Source organism: Elephantulus edwardii, unplaced genomic scaffold, assembly GCF_000299155.1.
Source record: "Elephantulus edwardii isolate Elephantulus edwardi_28Jun2011 unplaced genomic scaffold, EleEdw1.0 scaffold00062, whole genome shotgun sequence".
NCBI lineage: Eukaryota > Metazoa > Chordata > Mammalia > Macroscelidea > Macroscelididae > Elephantulus > Elephantulus edwardii.
Genome location: NW_006399812.1, coordinates 1,891,922 through 1,901,575, shown reverse-complemented (window position 1 = coordinate 1,901,575; position 9,654 = coordinate 1,891,922).

Genomic DNA, 9,654 nt, shown 5'->3' with positions numbered 1-9,654 from the left:
TGCAGTCCCAAAGGCATGCAGTTCAAATCCACCAGCTACTCTGCAGAAGACTGGGCAATTTCCTCCCATGCTTCTGAAGACCTGCCAGAGGATCAGCTATAGAACGGTTTCGACTCAATGGCATGCAACAACAACAAAGTAGGGATAATAATGGAATCTATTTAGAAGGTTTCTTTTAATTAGTATTAAATGAGTATGACTCATAGTGACTAAGAACAACAGATCTGAATCCTGTCCTATCTTGTTCCATCCTTACCATCTCTATACACTTGAGCCCACTGCTGCAGTCACTGTGTTCATTAATACATCTCAAGGGGGTCTTTCTCTCTTTCACTGACCCTCCATCCTTCCAAGCATGATATCCTTTTCCAAGAAATAGCTTCTCCTAGCAATATGTCCAAAGCATGAGAGATGAAGCTTTAACATCCTTGCTTCCAAGGGGCACTCCAGCTGCACCCTTTCCAAGACATACTTATTAGTCCTTTTGACAGTTCATGGAATATTCCATTTTCTCCAGCATCATAACTCAAAAGCATTGATTCTTCTTCTGTCATTCTTATTCGTTGTCCAGCTCTCAGACGCATAGCAAGCAATGGGGAAGACTATACCAAGAGCTTAAAACAGTTCCTGGCACATAATAAAAGTTCAGCATGTGTTAGATCATTATTTTCTGATTGAGAAGTGGTGATATATATTATATCATTATTTAGCAACAAAACCATCACAAGTGCAATTTCTACATTTTGTGTTTGGTCCACTGACTCTGGTGGCCTTGTTATTATGTGCTATCGAGTTGCTTATGACTCATAGCAATCCTATGTACAAGAGCCCTATACTCTGCTCTATCCTATGCCAATCTTATTGTCTCCAACACACCTAACCTCATTACCCTAGTCATTGAATCAATCCATCTCATCGAGACTTTCCCAATGCGGTTCATCTTTTAATTTCCCAACTGCTGGTACCAAGAGTGCTGATTGTGGAGCCAAGCAAACTGAAGCTGTTGACAATCTCAGTCTCTTCACTGTCTATCATGATGCTGTCAACTGGCCCAATGGTGAGAATCTTTATTTTCTTGATGTTGAGCTTCAATCCATGTTGAAGGCTGCAGTCCTTGACCTTCTGCAGCAAGCGCTTCAGGTCCTCCTCAGCCTACTGGTAAGGAGTTGTGCTGCCAACCTTAAGGCAAGCAGTTTAAATCCATCAGCTGCTCCTCAGGAGAAAGATGGGCGATCTCCTTCCATGTGATTTTTCAGCCTCTGAAAACCTGCTGAACTTATGAGTCAGTTTCCACTCAATAGCACATAACAACAACAATATCAACTAATAATACAGTGTAAGTATAAAGATCTTCCTCAATTATTAGTCAAATAGTGGTCTTCTGGGATGATTTTCTCCTCTTGTCTACTGGAGAAGAGCAAAGTAAACTATCTCCTGTTCTTTAAACTCCTCCAGATGGTAGAGTGCAGGCCCAACCGGGTGAAGGCAGAGCTCTCTCGTGGAAGGGAAAGTTTTGGAATAATAGAAATCATCTAGATTGTTTCAGATCATCCTCATCACCATCACTAATTCATCCATATTATTTTCCTCCCTACACTCCTCTTCCCCAGAAGGTGAAAAGTTTGTTAGGAAAGTCCTTATAGGTCAACTTCTAAGGCCACAGGTGAAGGAGGAGAAGGGAAGAAAATGAATCTGGAGACTTTATCTTCCTTTCTCTTTAATATCTTGTTTTCCTTTAAGGAAATAATTTGTATCTCCTACACAGGAGCATGCAAGTTCCCATTAGCTACTTATCAAGGTCGATTTTATCACACTCCTACCTGAAACATAAAAAATTAGTCACCATTAGTATGCTGTATCACCACTTATTTCTTAAGTTTGTCATAGTTGGTGGCTTGCATGTTGTTGTGATGTTGGAAGATACAGCACTGATATTTCATATATCCGCAGAGTCACCCATGGTGAACAGGTTTCAGTGAAGCTTCCAAGCCAAGACAGAATAAGGAGGGCTGACCATCCACTTCTGAAATAACTTTCAAAACTCTCTGGACAAGAGAAGTTGGATACAGTATCAGAAGACAAGCCCCTCAGGTTGGCAGGCACTCAATACGCAACTGAGGCAGAGCTGCCTTCTCAACGTAGAGTCCACTGTAATAATGTGGATGGTGCAGAGCTTCCACCCAATGAAGGGCCTTCATTTGCTGATGTGGCAAGATTCTACATGAGGAGAACCAGCTTCAGCCACTTAATAAGAACTAGAACATGAAATGTATGAGGTTGAATCTAAGAAAATTGGAAGTAGTTATAAACAAAATGAAAGGTATAAAGACTGACATGCTAGGCTAACATGAGCTGAAAATGACTGGTATTGGCTATTTTGAATTAGGTAATCACATTATTTACTATGACAGCAATGATGCCTTGAAGAAGAATGGTGTGTCATTCATCCTAGGACAAAGCATTTCTAGATCTGTACAATACAAGGCTGTGCACTTTAGGATACTAACTGTACACATTCAAAGAAGTCCTGTTAATACAATCATTAGTAAAATATATCCACTAACCAAAGACAAGAAAATTGAGGATTTCTACCAACTTTTGAAGTCTGAAATTTTTCAAACATGCAACTGAGATGCATTAACAATGCATTAACAATAATTGATGTGCAAAAAAGTAGGAAACAAAGAAGAAAACCTGGAAGCTGGAAAATATGGCCTTGGTGACAGAAATGAAACTGGAGATGGAATGATAGACTTTTAGACAAAGAATGAGTTATTTTTTACAAATATTTTATTATAAAAAGAAATGATGATAATATACCTCGACTTCACCTGACAGACTACACAGGAATCAGGTGCTGACTCTCTGGTATAGGTCGTGATATGCAAGTTCAAATTAAAGTTGAATAAAATGAATACAAATTCATGAGAGCCCAAATATGACCTCGATTTATATTCCCAACTAAATTTAAAAACCATTTTACAAATAGATTGGACACACTGAACACTAATGTCTATAGGCCAGACGAGTTGGGGGATGACATTAAGGACATTATCCATGAAGATAGAGAAGGCCAAAAGAGATGTCAGAAGAGACTGAAAATTGCAACAGAACTTAAGAAGTAACAATCATGAAAAGGAAAGCTGAAGTAAAAAAAGCTGAACAGAAGGTTTCAAAGGGCAGTTTGAGAAGACAAAATAAAGTATTATAAAGCAATGTTCAACGGGGCTGGAGTCAGAAAGTCAGAATGCATCCGTTTTTCCAGAGTTGAGATGTACCAGCATTTCTTACCACTGGCAGACAAAGCTTACAGTTTTCTAATTTCTGCTCTGGGCCCATGCCTCAGGGCTGGCCCCATGTTGCCAGCCCACCCTAGTGGAATTCTGGGCCTAGCATGGAACCACATTTGCTGGAATCCCGGTCTTTCCTGTGCTGTTAGTTGCAATCTCAAGGCTTCACAGAACCACCTAAAGGAGTGAAGTCACTTGGCTCTGTTGCAGCCTGGAAATAAGAGCGTTCTTGAGAAGCATTTATGAAATCTCTATTACTGGAATGTGGATTTAAAAGGCTTGCTTGGGTGAGCCGCTAAATCTTTACAAATGTTTAGGATAAGCGCAAATGAGAAAAACATGTTCAGCTAGACTTTTAGTTTCTAACTCAACAATGTTCCTAATTCTCTTCTGCCGACATGCAAGTGTGGTGAGGCCGCAGAATGACCTCAGGGCTAGCAGCTGAAGCTATCGTCCTGCCACATTCAGGTGGCTTTCCTTGAAAGTGCTACATTCTCTTTCTCTCTTCTTATTTTCTCCAGTTCTCCTTCCCATTTATGACAAGAAAAGGTAGTATCTTGAGTATTATCATCTATTAGTATTCTGAGGAGCTCTGTTGGCATACTCTGTGCAAAGTTGTGCTGCTAAACCAAAGGCTATGTCTCTCCTGCTTTTGAAATCAACTAGCAGCTCTGGAGGAGAAAGATAGAAATTCTCCTCCTGTGTTATTTTACAGCCTCTGAAAACCCAGTGGAAGGTAAGCTATAAGTCAGTTTTGACTTAAGAACAAAGAAAGACAGACAAAGATCATCTAAAAACATTACAGTGAATACAAGTTACTCTTGTTAATGTTTCATCGAGTCACCTGTGACTCGTAGAGATCCTAGGGACAATAGATCTGAATCCTACCTTATCCTGAGCCAGTCTCACTGTCTCCAACACCTCCACTCCCATCACCCCAGTTACTGTGTCAATTCATCTCATCTGAGGTCTACCTCTCCTGCACTGTCCCTCTACCCTTCTAAGCATTATATCCTTCTCCATGGACTGTCTGTCCAGGCCAGAAGCCCAAAGTGTTTAAAACAGAGCTTAAAAATCCTTGCTTCCAAGGGGCAGCTTGGTTTACACCCTCTCCAGGACATACCTGTTTGTTCTCTTGGTACATTGTATGTTCAATACTCCTCTCGAGCACCACAACTCAATGGCATCAATTATGCAAGCTTCACCTGATCTGGTAACGTGATATTCGTATGCCTGATTTGTTATTAAAGGTTTGACACTAAATTGTCAGCTTGATTGGGAGAAAATAATTTTTCTAATTAGTTCAGCACTTTGCTGTACTAAACCAATATATAGATTGCTGTGATGCTGAGAGCTAGAGCACCATGTGTCAAATGCCACAAGGGTCCTGCACGGTAGACAGGCGTTACTAGAGCTCTTAGATTTAGACAGACTAGGAAGCAGGATACATTGTTACATTGATTATATAAAGGGGTTTGGCTGTGTGGATCATAACAAACTGCCGCTGACTCTGAGAAGAATGGGAATCCCAGAACACTTGATCGTGCTAATGAGAAACCTATACTTGGACAAAGAGGCAGTCGTCAGAAAAGAGCAAGGAAACACTACATGGTGCAAAATTGGGAAGGGCATACACCAGGGATATGTCCTGTCTCCATACCTTTTCAACCTGTATGCAGAACAGATTATCTGGGAGTCTGGGCTCTACGAGGAGAAATGTGGTGTCAGGATTGGTGGAAGATTCATCAACAATCTGCGTTATGCAGATGGCACAATCCTGCTTGCTGAAACTGAGGAGGACCTAAAACACTTGCTGCAGAGTGTCAAGGACTGCAGCCTCCAATATGGATTGAGGGTCAATGTCAAGAAGACAAAGATTCTCACCACTGGGCCAATTGGCAGCATCAGGATGGATGGTGAAGAGATTGAGATTGTTAACACCTTTAGTTTGCTTGGCTCCACAGTTGACATTCTCGGCACCAGTAGTCAGGAAATATCAAGCATGGTAGGTGTCTCTAGAAGCTAACAGACTAGTAATAATCTCCTAGAGAAAGCAGAGTATAGCTCTGCCAAAGTCCTCAATTCAGACTTCTGGCCTCTACATCTGTTATAAAATAAATTCTTTTCTTTAATGCCACTCACTGTAATATTTTTATTACAATAACACTAGTGAATGAAGGCACTGATATCTAGGATTCAATTAACTGTTGTATGCTGGCCCCATATCTAGTGGTCTTGCTAAATGTATTTTGTGTGTTTGTAGGGTCTTTTTTTTAAACTTCTACATACACAATCAAGTTGCTATGAATACTGAGTTTTATTATTTCCGTCCAGATTCTTTTAACTTTTAATTTTTTTCCCATCTTTGATGTGTCTTCCTGATCTCTTAAAAGCATTTTTCAGGATACAAAATTTCTCAAGCCTGATCATGTCCAATTTATCAAATTTTTCTTATGTGGGTCCATCTTTTGATGTTACATATAAAAAAAATTGCCTAAACAATGATCACGAGGATTTCCTGTGTATTTTCATCTAGAAATGTTATGCTTTATTTTATGTCCAGGATCTATTTTTTAATTTATTTTTATAAAACAGTTTCTTATGAAACTAATCATGCCAGTACCATATTGTCGTTGTTGTTAGCTGTGCTTGAACTGGCTCTGACTCACAGTGGCCTTATGTACAACAGAACAAAACACTGATTCTGTGTCATCCTCACAGTCTGCTCTGCTTAATCCCATTGTTGCTGCCACTGGGTAAATCCAGCTTGTTGAGAGTTCCCCCCCACCCTTTTATTCTTGCTAACCCTCTCCTTTACCAAGCATGAAATCTTTCTCTAAGAACTGGCCTTTGCTGATGATGTGACCAAAGTACTTGTCTTCAACACATCCCATCAGTTCATCATATTATAATAGCTTGCATGATGTGATACTTGAAGCTATGCCACTAGTATTTCAAATGCAAATAGGGTTATCCATGGTAGACAGATTTTTTAGTGGAGCTTCTAAACTAAATAAAAGTAGGAAGCAGAATTGATCATCTACTTCTGAAATAACAAGCCATTGAAATGCAACAGTAGCAGTTGAGCATCGTCTGATATATTGACAGAAATTGAGGCCCTCTCTTTGGAAGACACTCAGAGAACAACTAGAAAAGAGTTGCCTCCTCAAAGTAGAGCTGACCATGATGAAGTGAAAAAAGAAACACAATTGCTTTATGGCCCACCAGTTCCCCTTTTATACATTTATCACACACACACAAAAACATGTATCACTCCAAAAACCTGCACATGAATACTTGCTGTAGCTTTATTCACAACAGGAAAATACTCAGAAATAACACAAGAACCCTTCACCAGGTAAGTGTTTAAACAAATGTTTGTACATCTAGACCATAGAGTAGGAACAAGCTATTTATATATAAAACAACTCGTATGACTCTCCAAGGAATTATGCTAAAAAAGATGCCAGTCCCAAGTACCTCATACTGTAAGATCCTTTCTCTGTACCTTTGTTTAAATGAAAAATTACAGAGATGTAGAAGGGCTTAGTGGTTGTTAAGGACTAGAGGTAGGAGCGGGTTGTGCGGTGTTGAGGGGAGTTGGGCTAGAGAAAGAAGAAAGGGTGGTAGGAGGAAGGTGGTTGTGTTTATGTAAGCGTTGAATGAAGACTCCAGTGTGATGTGTCATTTGAATCCAAGTATGTAAGGAAATTGCGTTATTCAATGCCATCAAGTTATTGTCTACTCATTGTGATTTGATGCAATGAAGTAGACCTACCTTTAGAGGGTTTTCAAAACTGTAATCTTTGTAGAAATATATCTCCAAGTTTTTTTCTTAAAGAGCTTTTATATTGCTTTTTCATTAACGACTGAACACTTAACCATTTGCGCCATCAAAGCTCCTTCATGATAAAACTACAACAATAAAATTTTAAAACCTCATTTCTATCTAGTTAAAATCCATTAATAGCTCATCTTTCAGCTATAAATCACATAGGAGTAGAGTGTCCATCTTTCTCCCATATTTACACCAAAATAAAAGGCATATGAAACTTACAAAGTATTAATAAAATTGCTTGTTGCTATTATAAGGTGCTGTAGAGTCAAGTACAACTCATAGCAACCCTATGAAAAAGTATTATGCTGAGTGAACTATCTCAGTCACAAAAGCACAAGTGCTTCATAGTGCCCCTGTTGTAGAATGGGGATGACATCAGGGTTGGGGTGAGACTGAGAAAAATTGGATAAATTATGTATACGACATTGAAACAGATGAGAGAACAGTTTAAAAGTGATATATGATAGGGTATTATGGTTATGACAAGAGCCAAGAATGAAGGTTGCATAGTGGAGTGTACTGGGGTGGAGGGGGCATCGTATACCAATGAAGGAATCTTACTTTTCAAAGAGAAGAGAACTGGTGGGGAGGGGTGGGCAGGGAGAAACGTGCAACAATGAAAGAATGAATGGAAATCCAAAGTCTCTGTGAATGTTCATTAAAATTGATAAAATAAAATAAAAAAAGAAAGAAAAAGGGATATGAACCCTTTCCTATCTTGTGTCATCCTCCTCATCTCTGATATACTGTAGTATGTCATACTGACATTGCTGTAGTCACATCCATTGACCCCCCCACCTTTCCAAGCACGATGTCCCTTCGGAAACAAAGAAAAGCCTCTCCTAGCAACATGCCCAAAGTACGTGAGACAGAGAGCTTTTCTATCCTCGCCTTCAAGGAGCACAACGGTTGTACTGTCCCCAAAATATATCTGTTGACAGTTCATAGGATATTCAGTGCTCTTCTCCAGCACTACAATTCAAAGGCATTCATTCTTCTGTCATCCTTATTTATTGTCCTGCCCTCAGAGGCATAGCAAGTGACTGGAAAAACTAAGACCTGAGTCAAGGGCACCTTAGTATTCAAACTGCTATCAGTACTTCTCAGTACTTTGGAGAGGTCCCTGACAGCGGACCTGCTCAATGTGATACGTCTCCTCATCTCCTGAACTGCTGTACCAAGGGTGTTGATTGTGAATCCAAATAAGATTAAATGGTTGACAATTTCAATCTTTTCTCCTATCATGATGTTATTTACCAGCCCAGTGGTAAAGATTTTTGTCTTCTTGATGTTGAGATGTAATCTGTATTAAAGGCTGTGTAGTCTTTGATCTTCTGCAGCAAGTATTCCAAGTCCTCGTCACTTTCAACAAAGTTGTATCATCTGCAAAGCACTAGTTGTAAAAGAGTCTTCCTCCAACCCTGATGCCACATTCTCCTTCCTAGAGTCCAGCTTTTTGAATGATTTGGTGAGCATGCAGATTGACTAAGAATGTAGAAAGGATACAACCCCGATGCACACCCTTCCTTATACTAAACCATGCAGTGTTCCTTTGCTCTGTTCAGATAACAGCTTTTTTGGTTTAGGTGCAGGTTGGATTCCCATTCTTCTCAATATTAGCCATGTTTATTGCAAACAACAGTCACGTGCCTTTACATAGTCAGCAAAATACAAACAGACATTTTTCGAGTATTCTCTGCTTTCAGCCAGGATTCATCTGACATCAGTAATTATATCTCTGGTGTCACGACCTATTCTAAATCTAGTTTGCACTTCTGGCTGTTATCTATCAAAAACAAAGTTGGTAGATTTTATAAATATCCTTTGCAATTTTAGAGATTTCCCTTTGTAATAAAATAAAAACATTAATTAAAAAGCTTTTGACAAAAATGTTCAGAGCTTGTACAAGAATAAGGACATTAAAGTAAAAAGGAGATAGATAGATAGATATAATACAAAATAAAAGAATAGTAATAATGTAAGAATAAAGTTTAGTAAAAACCACTAGTGAAGTATTTTGTTTAGAGATTCATCAATTTTATTGATCTCAAAGAACCAGCTTTTGTTTTTACTATTTCTTTGGTTTGGGATTTGATTTTTCCTTTGCATTTTATTGTTTCTTTTGCAATTTTTTTTTCATCAATTCTTCTTTTTTAGTTTACTGAGGTCTAATCTCATATAAAATTTTTCTTTTAATATGAAAATCTTTCCCAATATAGGTATATAATAGTGTTAGAAGTGTCTCTTAAACTTGCTTTCATTGCACCCAAAAGTTTTGATATGCTATGCTGTTATTTTTATACAGTAAAAATAGTTTTTAATTTTGCTTTGGTCTTTCATGGGGTTCATACGTTATTTTAAAGAGAACTGTAGTGTTATAGTCAAAGGGAATTGTACAGCTAAGCTAAAGGGTTTGCCTTTCTGGTAGTTCAAATCAATGAGTGTGACAGACGGAGTTCTGCCACCAGAGACGGAGTTCCGCGGCCAGACGGGCCGGGAAGAGACCCAGGAAGAGCAATAGTCAGC